Source organism: Triturus cristatus, chromosome 8, assembly GCF_964204655.1.
Source record: "Triturus cristatus chromosome 8, aTriCri1.1, whole genome shotgun sequence".
Taxonomy (NCBI): domain Eukaryota; kingdom Metazoa; phylum Chordata; class Amphibia; order Caudata; family Salamandridae; genus Triturus; species Triturus cristatus.
The window spans coordinates 768,306,009-768,327,873 of NC_140591.1; positions in this window are offsets into that span (position 1 = coordinate 768,306,009).

The window sequence follows — 21,865 nt, forward strand, 5'->3', positions numbered from 1 at the left end:
TCAGTATGGGAGGGTATGCTCAGACGTGAGTCCCTTGCTCATTGCACCATCAGGATTCAGGTAAGCCGGGCCGACGAAGGCTGTGATGCCAGAAACCGGTCCCCGGAAGCTTGTTTCCTTCCCAGTATAAGAATTGGCTTGGTAGTTTGGTTTGCCCTGTTCCCATCATGCACTGGGACAGGTACAGACTAATTTGCATGTAGCCAGGTTCTGAGCTGGGATGGTGCAGTGAGCTAAAAAACGGTGATGGATTAAAACCATGATCTCTTGACTTGGTAAGAGTATTCTGCATCATTCAGAAACTCTGTCCATCACCACCCCCTTTTTCCCAAATCGATTTTATCCACACTCAGTGTGGGAGGGTATGCTCAGACGTGAGTCCCTTGCTCATTGCACCATCAGGATTCAGGCAAGCCAGGCCGACGAAGGCTGTGATGCCAGAAACCGGTCCCCAGAAGCTTGTTTCCTTCCCAGTATCAGAATTGGCTTGGTGTTTTGGTTTGCCCTGTTCCCATCATGCACTGGGACAGGTACAGACTAATTTGCATGTAGCCAGGTTCTGAGCTGGGATGGTGCAGTGAGCTAAAAAACGGTGATGGATTAAAACCATGATCTCTTGACTTGGTAAGAGTATTCTGCATCATTCAGAAACTCTGTCCATCACCACCCCCTTTTTCCCAAATCGATTTTATCCACACTCAGTGTGGGAGGGTATGCTCAGACGTGAGTCCCTTGCTCATTGCACCATCAGGATTCAGGCAAGCCGGGCCGACGAAGGCTGTGATGCCTGAAACCGGTCCCCGGAAGCTTGTTTCCTTCCCAGTATAAGAATTGGCTTGGTAGTTTGGTTTGCCCTGTTCCCATCATGCACTGGGACAGGTACAGACTAATTTGCATGTAGCCAGGTTCTGAGCTGGGATGGTGCAGTGAGCTAAAAAACGGTGATGGATTAAAACCATGATCTCTTGACTTGGTAAGAGTATTCTGCATCATTCAGAAACTCTGTCCATCACCACCCCCTTTTTCCCAAATCGATTTTATCCACACTCAGTGTGGGAGGGTATGCTCAGACGTGAGTCCCTTGCTCATTGCACCATCAGGATTCAGGCAAGCCGGGCTGACGAAGGCTGTGATGCCAGAAACCGGTCCCCGGAAGCTTGTTTCCTTCCCAGTATAAGAATTGGCTTGGTAGTTTGGTTTGCCCTGTTCCCATCATGCACTGGGACAGGTACAGACTAATTTGCATGTAGCCAGGTTCTGAGCTGGGATGGTGCAGTGAGCTAAAAAACGGTGATGGATTAAAACCATGATCTCTTGACTTGGTAAGAGTATTCTGCATCATTCAGAAACTCTGTCCATCACCACCCCCTTTTTCCCAAATCGATTTTATCCACACTCAGTGTGGGAGGGTATGCTCAGACGTGAGTCCCTTGCTCATTGCACCATCAGGATTCAGGCAAGCAGGGCCGACGAAGGCTGTGATGCCAGAAACCGGTCCCCGGAAGCTTGTTTCCTTCCCAGTATAAGAATTGGCTTGGTAGTTTGGTTTGCCCTGTTCCCATCATGCACTGGGACAGGTACAGACTAATTTGCATGTAGCCAGGTTCTGAGCTGGGATGGTGCAGTGAGCTAAAAAACGGTGATGGATTAAAACCATGATCTCTTGACTTGGTAAGAGTATTCTGCATCATTCAGAAACTCTGTCCATCACCACCCCCTTTTTCCCAAATCGATTTTATCCACACTCAGTGTGGGAGGGCATGCTCAGACGTGAGTCCCTTGCTCATTGCACCATCAGGATTCAGGCAAGCCAGACCGACGAAGGCTGTGATGCCAGAAACCTGTCCCCGGAAGCTTGTTTCCTTCCCAGTATAAGAATTGGCTTGGTAGTTTGGTTTGCCCTGTTCCCATCATGCACTGGGACAGGTACAGACTAATTTGCATGTAGCCAGGTTCTGAGCTGGGATGGTGCAGTGAGCTAAAAAACGGTGATGGATTAAAACCATGATCTCTTGACTTGGTAAGAGTATTCTGCATCATTCAGAAACTCTGTCCGTCACCACCCCCTTTTTCCCAAATCGATTTTATCCACACTCAGTGTGGGAGGGTATGCTCAGACATGAGTCCCTTGCTCATTGCACCATCAGGATTCAGGCAAGCTGGGCCGACGAAGGCTGTGATGCCAGAAACCGGTCCCCGGAAGCTTGTTTCCTTCCCAGTATAAGAAGTGGCTTGGTAGTTTGGTTTGCCCTTTTCCCATCATGCACTGGGACAGGTACAGACTAATTTGCATGTAGCCAGGTTCTGAGCTGGGATGGTGCAGTGTGCTAAAAAACGGTGATGGATTAAAACCATGATCTCTTGACTTGGTAAGAGTATTCTGCATCATTCAGAAACTCTGTCCATCACCACCCCCTTTTTCCCAAATCGATTTTATCCACACTCAGTATGGGAGGGTATGCTCAGACGTGAGTCCCTTGCTCATTGCACCATCAGGATTCAGGTAAGCCGGGCCGACGAAGGCTGTGATGCCAGAAACCGGTCCCCGGAAGCTTGTTTCCTTCCCAGTATAAGAATTGGCTTGGTAGTTTGGTTTGCCCTGTTCCCATCATGCACTGGGACAGGTACAGACTAATTTGCATGTAGCCAGGTTCTGAGCTGGGATGGTGCAGTGAGCTAAAAAACGGTGATGGATTAAAACCATGATCTCTTGACTTGGTAAGAGTATTCTGCATCATTCAGAAACTCTGTCCATCACCACCCCCTTTTTCCCAAATCGATTTTATCCACACTCAGTGTGGGAGGGTATGCTCAGACGTGAGTCCCTTGCTCATTGCACCATCAGGATTCAGGCAAGCCAGGCCGACGAAGGCTGTGATGCCAGAAACCGGTCCCCAGAAGCTTGTTTCCTTCCCAGTATAAGAATTGGCTTGGTGTTTTGGTTTGCCCTGTTCCCATCATGCACTGGGACAGGTACAGACTAATTTGCATGTAGCCAGGTTCTGAGCTGGGATGGTGCAGTGAGCTAAAAAACGGTGATGGATTAAAACCATGATCTCTTGACTTGGTAAGAGTATTCTGCATCATTCAGAAACTCTGTCCATCACCACCCCCTTTTTCCCAAATCGATTTTATCCACACTCAGTGTGGGAGGGTATGCTCAGACGTGAGTCCCTTGCTCATTGCACCATCAGGATTCAGGCAAGCCAGGCCGACGAAGGCTGTGATGCCAGAAACCGGTCCCCAGAAGCTTGTTTCCTTCCCAGTATAAGAATTGGCTTGGTGTTTTGGTTTGCCCTGTTCCCATCATGCACTGGGACAGGTACAGACTAATTTGCATGTAGCCAGGTTCTGAGCTGGGATGGTGCAGTGAGCTAAAAAACGGTGATGGATTAAAACCATGATCTCTTGACTTGGTAAGAGTATTCTGCATCATTCAGAAACTCTGTCCATCACCACCCCCTTTTTCCCAAATCGATTTTATCCACACTCAGTGTGGGAGGGTATGCTCAGACGTGAGTCCCTTGCTCATTGCACCATCAGGATTCAGGCAAGCCGGGCCGACGAAGGCTGTGATGCCTGAAACCGGTCCCCGGAAGCTTGTTTCCTTCCCAGTATAAGAATTGGCTTGGTAGTTTGGTTTGCCCTGTTCCCATCATGCACTGGGACAGGTACAGACTAATTTGCATGTAGCCAGGTTCTGAGCTGGGATGGTGCAGTGAGCTAAAAAACGGTGATGGATTAAAACCATGATCTCTTGACTTGGTAAGAGTATTCTGCATCATTCAGAAACTCTGTCCATCACCACCCCCTTTTTCCCAAATCGATTTTATCCACACTCAGTGTGGGAGGGTATGCTCAGACGTGAGTCCCTTGCTCATTGCACCATCAGGATTCAGGCAAGCCGGGCCGACGAAGGCTGTGATGCCAGAAACCGGTCCCCGGAAGCTTGTTTCCTTCCCAGTATAAGAATTGGCTTGGTAGTTTGGTTTGCCCTGTTCCCATCATGCACTGGGACAGGTACAGACTAATTTGCATGTAGCCAGGTTCTGAGCTGGGATGGTGCAGTGAGCTAAAAAACGGTGATGGATTAAAACCATGATCTCTTGACTTGGTAAGAGTATTCTGCATCATTCAGAAACTCTGTCCATCACCACCCCCTTTTTCCCAAATCGATTTTATCCACACTCAGTGTGGGAGGGTATGCTCAGACGTGAGTCCCTTGCTCATTGCACCATCAGGATTCAGGCAAGCAGGGCCGACGAAGGCTGTGATGCCAGAAACCGGTCCCCGGAAGCTTGTTTCCTTCCCAGTATAAGAATTGGCTTGGTAGTTTGGTTTGCCCTGTTCCCATCATGCACTGGGACAGGTACAGACTAATTTGCATGTAGCCAGGTTCTGAGCTGGGATGGTGCAGTGAGCTAAAAAACGGTGATGGATTAAAACCATGATCTCTTGACTTGGTAAGAGTATTCTGCATCATTCAGAAACTCTGTCCATCACCACCCCCTTTTTCCCAAATCGATTTTATCCACACTCAGTGTGGGAGGGTATGCTCAGACGTGAGTCCCTTGCTCATTGCACCATCAGGATTGAGGCAAGCCAGGCCGACGAAGGCTGTGATGCCAGAAACCGGTCCCCGGAAGCTTGTTTCCTTCTCAGTATAAGAATTGGCTTGGTAGTTTGGTTTGCCCTGTTCCCATCATGCACTGGGACAGGTACAGACTAATTTGCATGTAGCCAGGTTCTGAGCTGGGATGGTGCAGTGAGCTAAAAAACGGTGATGGATTAAAACCATGATCTCTTGACTTGGTAAGAGTATTCTGCATCGTTCAGAAACTCTGTCCATCACCACCCCCTTTTTCCCAAATCGATTTTATCCACACTCAGTGTGGGAGGGTATGCTCAGACGTGAGTCCCTTGCTCATTGCACCATCAGGTCCGGGCCGATGAAGGCTGTGATGCCAGAAACCGGTCCCTGGAAGCTTGTTTCCTTCCCAGTATAAAAATTGGCTTGGTATTTTGGTTTGCCCTGTTCCCATCATGCACTGGGACAGGTACAGACTAATTTGCACGTAGCCAGTTTCTGAGCTGGGATGGTGCAGTGAGCTAAAAAACGGTGATGGATTAAAACCATGATCTCTTGACTTGGTAAGAGTATTCTGCATCATTCAGAAACTCTGTCCATCACCACCCCCTTTTTCCCAAATCGATTTTATCCACACTCAGTGTGGGAGGGTATGCTCAGGCGTGAGTCCCTTGCTCATTGCACCATCAGGATTCAGGCAAGCCGGGCCGACGAAGGCTGTGATGCCAGAAACCGGTCCCCGGAAGCTTGTTTCCTTCCCAGTATAAGAATTGGCTTTGTAGTTTGGTATGCCCTGTTCCCATCATGCACTGGGACAGGTACAGACTAATTTGCATGTAGCCAGGTTCTGAGCTGGGATGGTGCAGTGAGCTAAAAAACGGTGATGGATTAAAACCATGATCTCTTGACTTGGTAAGAGTATTCTGCATCATTCAGAAACTCTGTCCATCACCACCCCCTTTTGCCCAAATCGATTTTATCCACACTCAGTGTGGGAGGGTATGCTCAGACGTGAGTCCCTTGCTCATTGCACCATCAGGATTCAGGCAAGCCGGGCCGACGAAGGCTGTGATGCCAGAAACCGGTCCCCGGAAGCTTGTTTCCTTCCCAGTATAAGAATTGGCTTGGTAGTTTGGTTTGCCCTGTTCCCATCATGCACTGGGACAGGTACAGACTAATTTGCATGTAGCCAGGTTCTGAGCTGGGATGGTGCAGTGAGCTAAAAAACGGTGATGGATTAAAACCATGATCTCTTGACTTGGTAAGAGTATTCTGCATCATTCAGAAACTCTGTCCATCACCACCCCCTTTTTCCCAAATCGATTTTATCCACACTCAGTGTGGGAGGGTATGCTCAGACGTGAGTCCCTTGCTCATTGCACCATCAGGATTCAGGCAAGCCAGTCCGACGAAGGCTGTGATGCCAGAAACCGGTCCCCGGAAGCTTGTTTCCTTCCCAGTATAAGAATTGGCTTGGTAGTTTGGTTTGCCCTGTTCCCATCATGCACTGGGACAGGTACAGACTAATTTGCATGTAGCCAGGTTCTGAGCTGGGATGGTGCAGTGAGCTAAAAAACGGTGATGGATTAAAACCATGATCTCTTGACTTGGTAAGAGTATTCTGCATCATTCAGAAACTCTGTCCATCACCACCCCCTTTTTCCCAAATCGATTTTATCCACACTCAGTGTGGGAGGGTATGCTCAGACATGAGTCCCTTGCTCATTGCACCATCAGGATTCAGGCAAGCCGGGCCGACGAAGGCTGTGATGCCAGAAACCGGTCCCCGGAAGCTTGTTTCCTTCCCAGTATAAGAATTGGCTTGGTAGTTTGGTTTGACCTGTTCCCATCATGCACTGGGACAGGTACAGACTAATTTGCATGTAGCCAGGTTCTGAGCTGGGATGGTGCAGTGAGCTAAAAAACCGTGATGGATTAAAACCATGATCTCTTGACTTGGTAAGAGTATTCTGCATCATTCAGAAACTCTGTCCATCACCACCCCCTTTTTCCCAAATCGATTTTATCCACACTCAGTGTGGGAGGGTATGCTCAGACGTGAGTCCCTTGCTCATTGCACCATCAGGTCCGGGCCGATGAAGGCTGTGATGCCAGAAACCGGTCCCCGGAAGCTTGTTTCCTTCCCAGTATAAGAATTGGCTTTGTAGTTTGGTATGCCCTGTTCCCATCATGCACTGGGACAGGTACAGACTAATTTGCATGTAGCCAGGTTCTGAGCTGGGATGGTGCAGTGAGCTAAAAAACGGTGATGGATTAAAACCATGATCTCTTGACTTGGTAAGAGTATTCTGCATCATTCAGAAACTCTGTCCATCACCACCCCCTTTTTCCCAAATCGATTTTTTCCACACTCAGTGTGGGAGGGTATGCTCAGACGTGAGTCCCTTGCTCATTGCACCATCAGCATTCAGGCAAGCCGGGCCGACGAAGGCTGTGATGCCAGAAACCGGTCCCCGGAAGCTTGTTTCCTTCCCAGTATAAGAATTGGCTTGGTAGTTTGGTTTGCCCTGTTCCCATCATGCACTGGGACAGGTACAGACTAATTTGCATGTAGCCAGGTTCTGAGCTGGGATGGTGCAGTGAGCTAAAAAATGGTGATGGATTAAAACCATGATCTCTTGACTTGGTAAGAGTATTCTGCATCATTCAGAAACTCTGTCCATCACCACCCCCTTTTTCCCAAATCGATTTTATCCACACTCAGTGTGGGAGGGTATGCTCAGACGTGAGTCCCTTGCTCATTGCACCATCAGGATTCAGGCAAGCTGGGCCGACGAAGGCTGTGATGCCAGAAACCGGTCCCCGGAAGCTTGTTTCCTTCCCAGTATAAGAAGTGGCTTGGTAGTTTGGTTTGCCCTTTTCCCATCATGCACTGGGACAGGTACAGACTAATTTGCATGTAGCCAGGTTCTGAGCTGGGATGGTGCAGTGTGCTAAAAAACGGTGATGGATTAAAACCATGATCTCTTGACTTGGTAAGAGTATTCTGCATCATTCAGAAACTCTGTCCATCACCACCCCCTTTTTCCCAAATCGATTTTATCCACACTCAGTATGGGAGGGTATGCTCAGACGTGAGTCCCTTGCTCATTGCACCATCAGGATTCAGGTAAGCCGGGCCGACGAAGGCTGTGATGCCAGAAACCGGTCCCCGGAAGCTTGTTTCCTTCCCAGTATAAGAATTGGCTTGGTAGTTTGGTTTGCCCTGTTCCCATCATGCACTGGGACAGGTACAGACTAATTTGCATGTAGCCAGGTTCTGAGCTGGGATGGTGCAGTGAGCTAAAAAACGGTGATGGATTAAAACCATGATCTCTTGACTTGGTAAGAGTATTCTGCATCATTCAGAAACTCTGTCCATCACCACCCCCTTTTTCCCAAATCGATTTTATCCACACTCAGTGTGGGAGGGTATGCTCAGACGTGAGTCCCTTGCTCATTGCACCATCAGGATTCAGGCAAGCCAGGCCGACGAAGGCTGTGATGCCAGAAACCGGTCCCCAGAAGCTTGTTTCCTTCCCAGTATAAGAATTGGCTTGGTGTTTTGGTTTGCCCTGTTCCCATCATGCACTGGGACAGGTACAGACTAATTTGCATGTAGCCAGGTTCTGAGCTGGGATGGTGCAGTGAGCTAAAAAACGGTGATGGATTAAAACCATGATCTCTTGACTTGGTAAGAGTATTCTGCATCATTCAGAAACTCTGTCCATCACCACCCCCTTTTTCCCAAATCGATTTTATCCACACTCAGTGTGGGAGGGTATGCTCAGACGTGAGTCCCTTGCTCATTGCACCATCAGGATTCAGGCAAGCCGGGCCGACGAAGGCTGTGATGCCTGAAACCGGTCCCCGGAAGCTTGTTTCTTTCCCAGTATAAGAATTGGCTTGGTAGTTTGGTTTGCCCTGTTCCCATCATGCACTGGGACAGGTACAGACTAATTTGCATGTAGCCAGGTTCTGAGCTGGGATGGTGCAGTGAGCTAAAAAACGGTGATGGATTAAAACCATGATCTCTTGACTTGGTAAGAGTATTCTGCATCATTCAGAAACTCTGTCCATCACCACCCCCTTTTTCCCAAATCGATTTTATCCACACTCAGTGTGGGAGGGTATGCTCAGACGTGAGTCCCTTGCTCATTGCACCATCAGGATTCAGGCAAGCCGGGCCGACGAAGGCTGTGATGCCAGAAACCGGTCCCCGGAAGCTTGTTTCCTTCCCAGTATAAGAATTGGCTTGGTAGTTTGGTTTGCCCTGTTCCCATCATGCACTGGGACAGGTACAGACTAATTTGCATGTAGCCAGGTTCTGAGCTGGGATGGTGCAGTGAGCTAAAAAACGGTGATGGATTAAAACCGTGATCTCTTGACTTGGTAAGAGTATTCTGCATCATTCAGAAACTCTGTCCATCACCACCCCCTTTTTCCCAAATCGATTTTATCCACACTCAGTGTGGGAGGGTATGCTCAGACGTGAGTCCCTTGCTCATTGCACCATCAGTATTCAGGCAAGCCGGGCCGACAAAGGCTGTGATGCCAGAAACCGGTCACCGGAAGCTTGTTTCCTTCCCAGTATAAGAATTGGCTTGGTAGTTTGGTTTGCCCTGTTCCCATCATGCACTGGGACAGGTTCTGAGCTGGGATGGTGCAGTGAGCTAAAAAACGGTGATGGATTAAAACCATGATCTCTTGACTTGTTAAGAGTATTCTGCATCATTCAGAAACTCTGTCCATCACCACCCCCTTTTTCCCAAATCGATTTTATCCACACTCAGTGTGGGAGGGTATGCTCAGACGTGAGTCCCTTGCTCATGGCACCATCAGGATTCAGGCAAGCCGGGCTGACGAAGGCTGTGATGCCAGAAACCGGTCCCCGGAAGCTTGTTTCCTTCCCAGTATAAGAATTGGCTTGGTAGTTTGGTTTGCCCTGTTCCCATCATGCACTGGGACAGGTACAGACTAATTTGCATGTAGCCAGGTTCTGAGCTGGGATGGTGCAGTGAGCTAAAAAACGGTGATGGATTAAAACCATGATCTCTTGACTTGGTAAGAGTATTCTGCATCATTCAGAAACTCTGTCCATCACCACCCCCTTTTTCCCAAATCGATTTTATCCACTCTCAGTGTGGGAGGGTATCCTCAGACGTGAGTCCCTTGCTCATTGCACCATCAGGATTCAGGCAAGCCAGGCCGACGAAGGCTGTGATGCCATAAACCGGTCCCCGGAAGCTTGTTTCCTTCCCAGTATAAGAATTGGCTTGGTAGTTTGGTTTGCCCTGTTCCCATCATGCACTGGGACAGGTACAGACTAATTTGCATGTAGCCAGGTTCTGAGCTGGGATGGTGCAGTGAGCTAAAAAACGGTGATGGATTAAAACCATGATCTCTTGACTTGGTAAGAGTATTCTGCATCATTCAGAAACTCTGTCCATCACCACCCCCTTTTTCCCAAATCGATTTTATCCACACTCAGTGTGGGAGGGTATGCTCAGACGTGAGTCCCTTGCTCATTGCACCATCAGGATTCAGGCAAGCCGGGCCGACGAAGGCTGTGATGCCAGAAACCGGTCCCCGGAAGCTTGTTTCCTTCCCAGTATAAGAATTGGCTTGGTAGTTTGGTTTGCCCTGTTCCCATCATGCACTGGGACAGGTACAGACTAATTTGCATGTAGCCAGGTTCTGAGCTGGGATGGTGCAGTGAGCTAAAAAACGGTGATGGATTAAAACCATGATCTCTTGACTTGGTAAGAGTATTCTGCATCATTCAGAAACTCTGTCCATCACCACCCCCTTTTTCCAAAATCGATTTTATCCACACTCAGTGTGGGAGGGTATGCTCAGACGTGAGTCCCTTGCTCATTGCACCATCAGGATTCAGGCAAGCCGGGCCGATGAAGGCTGTGATGCCAGAAACCGGTCCCCGGAAGCTTGTTTCCTTCCCAGTGTAAGAATTGGCTTGGTAGTTTGGTTTGCCCTGTTCCCATCATGCACTGGGACAGGTACAGACTAATTTGCATGTAGCCAGGTTCTGAGCTGGGATGGTGCAGTGAGCTAAAAAACGGTGATGGATTAAAACCATGATCTCTTGACTTGGTAAGAGTATTCTGCATCATTCAGAAACTCTGTCCATCACCACCCCCTTTTTCCCAAATCGATTTTATCCACACTCAGTGTGGGAGGGTATGCTCAGACGTGAGTCCCTTGCTCATTGCACCATCAGGATTCAGGCAAGCCGGGCCGACGAAGGCTGTGATGCCAGAAACCGGTCCCCGGAAGCTTGTTTCCTTTCCAGTATAAGAATTGGCTTGGTAGTTTGGTTTGCCCTGTTCCCATCATGCACTGGGACAGATACAGACTAATTTGCATGTAGCCAGGTTCTGAGCTGGGATGGTGCAGTGAGCTAAAAAACCGTTATGGATTAAAACCATGATCTCTTGACTTGGTAATTGTATTCTGCATCATTCAGAAACTCTGTCCATCACCACCCCCTTTTTCCCAAATCGATTTTATCCACCCTCAGTGTGGGAGGGTATGCTCAGACGTGAGTCCCTTGCTCATTGCACCATCAGGTCCGGGCCGATGAAGGCTGTGATGCCAGAAACCGGTCCCCGGAAGCTTGTTTCCTTCCCAGTATAAGAATTGGCTTGGTATTTTGGTTTGCCCTGTTCCCATCATGCACTGGGACAGGTACAGACTAATTTGCACGTAGCCAGGTTCTGAGCTGGGATGGTGCAGTGAGCTAAAAATCGGTGATGGATTAAAACCATGATCTCTTGACTTGGTAAGAGTATTCTGCACCATTCAGAAACTCTGTCCATCACCACCCCCTTTTTCCCAAATGGATTTTATCCACACTCAGTGTGGGAGGGTATGCTCAGACGTGAGTCCCTTGCTCATTGCACCATCAGGATTCAGGCAAGCCGAGCCGATGAAGGCTGTGATGCCAGAAACCGGTCCCCGGAAGTTTGTTTCCTTCCCAGTATAAGAATTGGCTGGGTAGTTTGGTTGGCCCTGTTCCCATCATGCACTGGGACAGGTACAGACTAATTTGCATGTAGCCAGGTTCTGAGCTGGGATGTTGCAGTGAGCTAAAAAACGGTGATGGATTAAAACCATGATCTCTTGACTTGGTAAGAGTATTCTGCATCATTCAGAAACTCTGTCTATCACCACTCCCTTTTTCCCAAATCGATTTTATCCACACTCAGTGTGGGAGGGTATGCTCAGACGTGAGTCCCTTGCTCATTGCACCATCAGGATTCAGGCAAGCCGGGCCGACGAAGGCTGTGATGCCAGAAACCGGTCCCCGGAAGCTTGTTTCCTTTCCAGTATAAGAATTGGCTTGGTAGTTTGGTTTGCCCTGTTCCCATCATGCACTGGGACAGGTACAGACTAATTTGCATGTAGCCAGGTTCTGAGCTGGGATGGTGCAGTGAGCTAAAAAACCGTGATGGATTAAAACCATGATCTCTTGACTTGGTAAGAGTATTCTGCATCATTCAGAAACTCTGTCCATCACCACCTCCTTTTTCCCAAATCGATTTTATCCACACTCAGTGTGGGAGGGTATGCTCAGACGTGAGTCCCTTGCTCATTGCACCATCAGGTCCGGGCCGATGAAGGCTGTGATGCCAGAAACCGGTCCCCGGAAGCTTGTTTCCTTCCCAGTATAAGAATTGGCTTGGTATTTTGGTTTGCCCTGTTCCCATCATGCACTGGGACAGGTACAGACTAATTTGCACGTAGCCAGGTTCTGAGCTGGATGGTGCAGTGAGCTAAAAAACGGTGATGGATTAAAACCATGATCTCTTGACTTGGTAAGAGTATTCTGCATCATTCAGAAACTCTGTCCATCACCACCCCCTTTTTCCCAAATCGATTTTATCCACACTCAGTGTGGGAGGGTATGCTCAGGCGTGAATCCCTTGCTCATTGCACCATCAGGATTCAGGCAAGCCGGGCCGACGAAGGCTGTGATGCCAGAAACCGGTCCCCGGAAGCTTGTTTCCTTCCCAGTATAAGAATTGGCTTTGTAGTTTGGTTTGCCCTGTTCCCATAATGCACTGGGACAGGTACAGACTAATTTGCATGTAGCCAGGTTCTGAGCTGGGATGGTGCAGTGAGCTAAAAAACGGTGATGGATTAAAACCATGATCTCTTGACTTGGTAAGAGTATTCTGCATCATTCAGAAACTCTGTCCATCACCACCCCCTTTTTCCCAAATCGATTTTATCCACACTCAGTGTGGGAGGGTATGCTCAGACGTGAGTCCCTTGCTCATTGCACCATCAGGATTCAGGCAAGCAGGGCCGACGAAGGCTGTGATGCCAGAAACCGGTCCCCGGAATCTTGTTTCCTTCCCAGTATAAGAATTGGCTTGGTAGTTTGGTTTGCCCTGTTCCCATCATGCACTGGGACAGGTACAGACTAATTTGTATGTAGCCAGGTTCTGAGCTGGGATGGTGCAGTGAGCTAAAAAACGGTGATGGATTAAAACCATGATCTCTTGACTTGGTAAGAGTATTCTGCATCATTCAGAAACTCTGTCCATCACCACCCCCTTTTTCCCAAATCGATTTTATCCACACTCAGTGTGGGAGGGTATGCTCAGACGTGAGTCCCTTGCTCATTGCACCATCAGGATTCAGGCAAGCAGGGCCGACGAAGGCTGTGATGCCAGAAACCGGTCCCCGGAATCTTGTTTCCTTCCCAGTATAAGAATTGGCTTGGTAGTTTGGTTTGCCCTGTTCCCATCATGCACTGGGACAGGTACAGACTAATTTGCATGTAGCCAGGTTCTGAGCTGGGATGGTGCAGTGAGCTAAAAAACGGTGATGGATTAAAACCATGATCTCTTGACTTGGTAAGAGTATTCTGCATCATTCAGAAACTCTGTCCATCACCACCCCCTTTTTCCCAAATCGATTTTATCCACACTCAGTGTGGGAGGGTATGCTCAGGCGTGAATCCCTTGCTCATTGCACCATCAGGATTCAGGCAAGCCGGGCCGACGAAGGCTGTGATGCCAGAAACCGGTCCCCGGAAGCTTGTTTCCTTCCCAGTATAAGAATTGGCTTTGTAGTTTGGTTTGCCCTGTTCCCATAATGCACTGGGACAGGTACAGACTAATTTGCATGTAGCCAGGTTCTGAGCTGGGATGGTGCAGTGAGCTAAAAAACGGTGATGGATTAAAACCATGATCTCTTGACTTGGTAAGAGTATTCTGCATCATTCAGAAACTCTGTCCATCACCACCCCCTTTTTCCCAAATCGATTTTATCCACACTCAGTGTGGGAGGGTATGCTCAGACGTGAGTCCCTTGCTCATTGCACCATCAGGATTCAGGCAAGCCGGGCCGACGAAGGCTGTGATGCCAGAAACCGGTCCCCGGAAGCTTGTTTCCTTCCCAGTATAAGAATTGGCTTGGTAGTTTGGTTTGCCCTGTTCCCATCATGCACTGGGACAGGTACAGACTAATTTGCATGTAGCCAGGTTCTGAGCTGGGATGGTGCAGTGAGCTAAAAAACCGTGATGGATTAAAACCATGATCTCTTGACTTGGTAAGAGTATTCTGCATCATTCAGAAACTCTGTCCATCACCACCTCCTTTTTCCCAAATCGATTTTATCCACACTCAGTGTGGGAGGGTATGCTCAGACGTGAGTCCCTTGCTCATTGCACCATCAGGATTCAGGCAAGCCGGGCCGACGAAGGCTGTGATGCCAGAAACCGGTCCCCGGAAGCTTGTTTCCTTCCCAGTATAAGAATTGGCTTTGTAGTTTGGTTTGTCCTGTTCCCATAATGCACTGGGACAGGTACAGACTAATTTGCATGTAGCCAGGTTCTGAGCTGGGATGGTGCAGTGAGCTAAAAAACGGTGATGGATTAAAACCATGATCTCTTGACTTGGTAAGAGTATTCTGCATCATTCAGAAACTCTGTCCATCACCACCCCCTTTTTCCCAAATCGATTTTATCCACACTCAGTGTGGGAGGGTATGCTCAGACGTGAGTCCCTTGCTCATTGCACCATCCGGATTCAGGCAAGCAGGGCCGACGAAGGCTGTGATGCCAGAAACCGGTCCCCGGAATCTTGTTTCCTTCCCAGTATAAGAATTGGCTTGGTAGTTTGATTTGCCCTGTTCCCATCATGCACTGGGACAGGTACAGACTAATTTGCATGTAGCCAGGTTCTGAGCTGGGATGGTGCAGTGAGCTAAAAAACGGTGATGGATTAAAACCATGATCTCTTGACTTGGTAAGAGTATTCTGCATCATTCAGAAACTCTGTCCATCACCACCCCCTTTTTCCCAAATCGATTTTATCCACACTCAGTGTGGGAGGGTATGCTCAGGCGTGAATCCCTTGCTCATTGCACCATCAGGATTCAGGCAAGCCGGGCCGACGAAGGCTGTGATGCCAGAAACCGGTCCCCGGAAGCTTGTTTCCTTCCCAGTATAAGAATTGGCTTTGTAGTTTGGTTTGCCCTGTTCCCATAATGCACTGGGACAGGTACAGACTAATTTGCATGTAGCCAGGTTCTGAGCTGGGATGGTGCAGTGAGCTAAAAAACGGTGATGGATTAAAACCATGATCTCTTGACTTGGTAAGAGTATTCTGCATCATTCAGAAACTCTGTCCATCACCACCCCCTTTTTCCCAAATCGATTTTATCCACACTCAGTGTGGGAGGGTATGCTCAGACGTGGGTCCCTTGCTCATTGCACCATCAGGATTCAGGCAAGCAGGGCCGACGAAGGCTGTGATGCCAGAAACCGGTCCCCGGAATCTTGTTTCCTTCCCAGTATAAGAATTGGCTTGGTAGTTTGGTTTGCCCTGTTCCCATCATGCACTGGGACAGGTACAGACTAATTTGTATGTAGCCAGGTTCTGAGCTGGGATGGTGCAGTGAGCTAAAAAACGGTGATGGATTAAAACCATGATCTCTTGACTTGGTAAGAGTATTCTGCATCATTCAGAAACTCTGTCCATCACCACCCCCTTTTTCCGAAATCGATTTTATCCACACTCAGTGTGGGAGGGTATGCTCAGACGTGAGTCCCTTGCTCATTGCACCATCAGGATTCAGGCAAGCAGGGCCGACGAAGGCTGTGATGCCAGAAACCGGTCCCCGGAATCTTGTTTCCTTCCCAGTATAAGAATTGGCTTGGTAGTTTGGTTTGCCCTGTTCCCATCATGCACTGGGACAGGTACAGACTAATTTGCATGTAGCCAGGTTCTGAGCTGGGATGGTGCAGTGAGCTAAAAAACGGTGATGGATTAAAACCATGATCTCTTGACTTGGTAAGAGTATTCTGCATCATTCAGAAACTCTGTCCATCACCACCCCCTTTTTCCCAAATCGATTTTATCCACACTCAGTGTGGGAGGGTATGCTCAGGCGTGAATCCCTTGCTCATTGCACCATCAGGATTCAGGCAAGCCGGGCCGACGAAGGCTGTGATGCCAGAAACCGGTCCCCGGAAGCTTGTTTCCTTCCCAGTATAAGAATTGGCTTTGTAGTTTGGTTTGCCCTGTTCCCATAATGCACTGGGACAGGTACAGACTAATTTGCATGTAGCCAGGTTCTGAGCTGGGATGGTGCAGTGAGCTAAAAAACGGTGATGGATTAAAACCATGATCTCTTGACTTGGTAAGAGTATTCTGCATCATTCAGAAACTCTGTCCATCACCACCCCCTTTTTCCCAAATCGATTTTATCCACACTCAGTGTGGGAGGGTATGCTCAGACGTGAGTCCCTTGCTCATTGCACCATCAGGATTCAGGCAAGCAGGGCCGACGAAGGCTGTGATGCCAGAAACCGGTCCCCGGAATCTTGTTACCTTCCCAGTATAAGAATTGGCTTGGTAGTTTGGTTTGCCCTGTTCCCATCATGCACTGGGACAGGTACAGACTAATTTGTATGTAGCCAGGTTCTGAGCTGGGATGGTGCAGTGAGCTAAAAAACGGTGATGGATTAAAACCATGATCTCTTGACTTGGTAAGAGTATTCTGCATCATTCAGAAACTCTGTCCATCACCACCCCCTTTTTCCCAAATCGATTTTATCCACACTCAGTGTGGGAGGGTATGCTCAGACGTGAGTCCCTTGCTCATTGCACCATCAGGACTCAGGCAAGCCGGGCCGACGAAGGCTGTGATGCCAGAAACCGGTCCCCGGAAGCTTGTTTCCTTCCCAGTATAAGAATTGGCTTGGTAGTTTGGTTTGCCCTGTTCCCATCATGCACTGGGACAGGTACAGACTAATTTGCATGTAGCCAGGTTCTGAGCTGGGATGGTGCAGTGAGCTAAAAAACGGTGATGGATTAAAACCATGATCTCTTGACTTGGTAAGAGTATTCTGCATCATTCAGAAACTCTGTCCATCACCACCCCCTTTTTCCCAAATCGATTCTATCCACACTCAGTGTGGGAGGGTATGCTCAGACGTGAGTCCCTTGCTCATTGCACCATCAGGATTCAGGCAAGCCAGGCCGACGAAGGTTGTGATGCCAGAAACCGGTCCCCAGAAGCTTGTTTCCTTCCCAGTATAAGAATTGGCTTGGTGTTTTGGTTTGCCCTGTTCCCATCATGCACTGGGACAGGTACAGACTAATTTGCATGTAGCCAGGTTCTGAGCTGGGATGGTGCAGTGAGCTAAAAAACGGTGATGGATTAAAACCATGATCTCTTGACTTGGTAAGAGTATTCTGCATCATTCAGAAACTCTGTCCATCACCACCCCCTTTTTCACAAATCGATTTTATCCACACTCAGTGTGGGAGGGTATGCTCAGACGTGAGTCCCTTGCTCATTGCACCATCAGGATTCAGGCAAGCCGGGCCGACGAAGGCTGTGATGCCTGAAACCGGTTCCCGGAAGCTTGTTTCCTTCCCAGTATAAGAATTGGCTTGGTAGTTTGGTTTGCCCTGTTCCCATCATGCATTGGGACCGGTACAGACTAATTTGCATGTAGCCAGGTTCTGAGCTGGGATGGTGCAGTGAGCTAAAAAACGGTGATGGATTAAAACCATGATCTCTTGACTTAGTAAGAGTATTCTGCATCATTCAGAAACTCTGTCCATCACCACCCCCTTTTTCCCAAATCGATTTTATCCACACTCAGTGTGGGAGGGTATGCTCAGACGTGAGTCCCTTGCTCATTGCACCATCAGGATTCAGGCAAGCCGGGCCGACAAAGGCTGTGATGCCAGAAACCGGTCCCTGGAAGCTTGTTTCCTTCCCAGTATAAGAATTGGCTTGGTAGTTTGGTTTGCCCTGTTCCCATCATGCACTGGGACAGGTTCTGAGCTGGGATGGTGCAGTGAGCTAAAAAACGGTGATGGATTAAAACCATGATCTCTTGACTTGGTAAGAGTATTCTGCATCATTCAGAAACTCTGTCCATCACCACCCCCTTTTTCCCAAATCGATTCTATCCACACTCAGTGTGGGAGGGTATGCTCAGACGTGAGTCCCTTGCTCATTGCACCATCAGGATTCAGGCAAGCCAGGCCGACGAAGGCTGTGATGCCAGAAACCGGTCCCCAGAAGCTTGTTTCCTTCCCAGTATAAGAATTGGCTTGGTGTTTTGGTTTGCCCTGTTCCCATCATGCACTGGGACAGGTACAGACTAATTTGCATGTAGCCAGGTTCTGAGCTGGGATGGTGCAGTGAGCTAAAAAACGGTGATGGATTAAAACCATGATCTCTTGACTTGGTAAGAGTATTCTGCATCATTCAGAAACTCTGTCCATCACCACCCCCTTTTTCACAAATCGATTTTATCCACACTCAGTGTGGGAGGGTATGCTCAGACGTGAGTCCCTTGCTCATTGCACCATCAGGATTCAGGCAAGCCGGGCCGACGAAGGCTGTGATGCCTGAAACCGGTCCCCGGAAGCTTGTTTCCTTCCCAGTATAAGAATTGGCTTGGTAGTTTGGTTTGCCCTGTTCCCATCATGCATTGGGACCGGTACAGACTAATTTGCATGTAGCCAGGTTCTGAGCTGGGATGGTGCAGTGAGCTAAAAAACGGTGATGGATTAAAACCATGATCTCTTGACTTAGTAAGAGTATTCTGCATCATTCAGAAACTCTGTCCATCACCACCCCCTTTTTCCCAAATCGATTTTATCCACACTCAGTGTGGGAGGGTATGCTCAGACGTGAGTCCCTTGCTCATTGCACCATCAGGATTCAGGCAAGCCGGGCCGACAAAGGCTGTGATGCCAGAAACCGGTCCCTGGAAGCTTGTTTCCTTCCCAGTATAAGAATTGGCTTGGTAGTTTGGTTTGCCCTGTTCCCATCATGCACTGGGACAGGTTCTGAGCTGGGATGGTGCAGTGAGCTAAAAAACGGTGATGGATTAAAACCATGATCTCTTGACTTGGTAAGAGTATTCTGCAACATTTAGAAACTCTGTCCATCACCACCCCCTTTTTCCCAAATCGATTTTATCCACACTCAGTGTGGGAGGGTATGCTCAGACGTGAGTCCCTTGCTCATGGCACCATCAGGATTCAGGCAAGCCGGGCCGACGAAGGCTGTGATGCCAGAAACCGGTCCCCGGAAGCTTGTTTCCTTCCCAGTATAAGAATTGGCTTGGTAGTTTGGTTTGCCCTGTTCCCATCATGCACTGGGACAGGTACAGACTAATTTGCATGTAGCCAGGTTCTGAGCTGGGATGGTGCAGTGAGCTAAAAAACGGTGATGGATTAAAACCATGATCTCTTGACTTGGTAAGAGTATTCTGCATCCTTCAGAAACTCTGTCCATCACCACCCCCTTTTTCCCAAATCGATTTTATCCACTCTCAGTGTGGGAGGGTATGCTCAGATGTGAGTCCCTTGCTCATTGCACCATCAGGATTCAGGCAAGCCGGGCCGACGAAGGCTGTGATGCCATAAACCGGTCCCCGGAAGCTTGTTTCCTTCCCAGTATAAGAATTGGCTTGGTAGTTTGGTTTGCCCTGTTCCCATCATGCACTGGGACAGGTACAGACTAATTTGCATGTAGTCAGGTTCTGAGCTGGGATGGTGCAGTGAGCTAAAAAACGGTGATGGATTAAAACCATGATCTCTTGACTTGGTAAGAGTATTCTGCATCATTCAGAAACTCTGTCCATCACCACCCCCTTTTTCCCAAATCGATTTTATCCACACTCAGTGTGGGAGGGTATGCTCAGACGTGAGTCCCTTGCTCATTGTACCATCAGGATTCAGGCAAGCCGGGCCTACGAAGGCTGTGATGCCAGAAACCGGTCCCCGGAAGCTTGTTTCCTTCCCAGTATAAGAATTGGCTTGGTAGTTTGGTTTGTCTTGTTCCCATCATGCACTGGGACAGGTACAGACTAATTTGCATGTAGCCAGGTTCTGAGCTGGGATTGTGCAGTGAGCTAAAAAACGGTGATGGATTAAAACCATGATCTCTTGACTTGGTAAGAGTATTCTGCATCATTCAGAAACTCTGTCCATCACCACCCCCTTTTTCCCAAATCGATTTTATCCACACTCAGTGTGGGAGGGTATGCTCAGACGTGAGTCCCTTGCTCATTGCACCATCAGGATTCAGGCAAGCCGGGCCGACGAAGGCTGTGATGCCAGAAACCGGTCCCCGGAAGCTTGTTTCCTTCCCAGTATAAGAATTGGCTTGGTAGTTTGGTTTGCCCTGTTCCTATCATGCACTGGGACAGGTACAGACTAATTTGCATGTAGCCAGGTTCTGAGCTGGGACGGTGCAGTGAGCTAAAAAACGGTGATGGATTAAAACCATGATCTCTTGACTTGGTAAGAGTATTCTGCATCATTCAGAAACTCTGTCCATCACCACCCCCTTTTTCCCAAATCGATTTTATCCACACTCAGTGTGGGAGGGTATGCTCAGACGTGAGTCCCTTGCTCATTGCACCATCAGGATTCAGGCAAGCCGGGCCGACGAAGGCTGTGATGCCAGAAACCGGTCCCCGGAAGCTTGTTTCCTTCCCAGTATAAGAATTGGCTTGGTAGTTTGGTTTGCCCTGTTCCCATCATGCACTGGGACAGGTACAGACTAATTTGCATGTAGCCAGGTTCTGAGCTGGGACGGTGCAGTGAGCTAAAAAACGGTGATGGATTAAAACTATGATCTCTTGACTTGGTAAGAGTATTCTGCATCATTCAGAAACTCTGTCCATCACCACCCCCTTTTTCCCAAATCGATTTTATCCACACTCAGTGTGGGAGGGTATGCTCAGACGTGAGTCCCTTGCTCATTGCACCATCAGGATTCAGACAAGCCGGGCCGACGAAGGCTGTGATGCCAGAAACCGGTCCCCAGAAGCTTGTTTCCTTCCCAGTATAAGAATTGGCTTGGTAGTTTGGTTTGCCCTGTTCCCATCATGCACTGGGACAGGTACAGACTAATTTGCATGTAGCCAGGTTCTGAGCTGGGATGGTGCAGTGAGCTAAAAAACGGTGATGGATTAAAACCATGATCTCTTGACTTGGTAAGAGTATTCTGCATCATTCAGACACTCTGTTCATCACCACCTCCTTTTTCCCAAATCGTGCTCCAGGCTTCTACCAGCAGGTAGAAGCCCGCAGAAGAACATTCCAATTTTGTTTTTGTTCACAGCTGTTCCCGTTTGGGTGCTGATCCATCTCCACAGCTTAGAGGTGAGATTAGTACCCTTGTTGACAATGCTAAGGCCAAGGGCTACATTACCAAACATGAAGCCGATTTTTTGACAACTGGCCAAGGGATTGTCCCGTACTTCTGTACACTTCTAAAGACGCATACAAATACATTTCCACCTCCAGGCCGTCCAATCATGTCGGAGATTGGTTCCCTTTTGGAACCACTATCACAGTTTTGTGATTTTTTTTCCTCAAACCCCTTGGACAACAGACCTCAACTCACCTTAAAGACACCAAGATTCTCCTATTTTACAAAATGTTGATACTGTGGTTGATTTGACCATCTTGGTCTCTTTGGACATCGAAAGTCTCTACACAAGCATCCTACAAGATGACACCATCCAAGTGTTGAGGGAAGCCCTGACGAAAGTGAATGGGACTACCAGACCCCCCGAGAATTCATCATTGCGTGTGCAACACTTGCCCTGAAAAGGAACTTTTTTCAATACAAGAAAGAACTTTATTTACAAACCACCGGTACTTCGATGGGCAGTACATTTGCCCCCAGTGTGGCCGGTTTATATGTCCATCATTTCAAATGTAAACACATCTTGAATGCCACCAATCCAAATCTTGCCA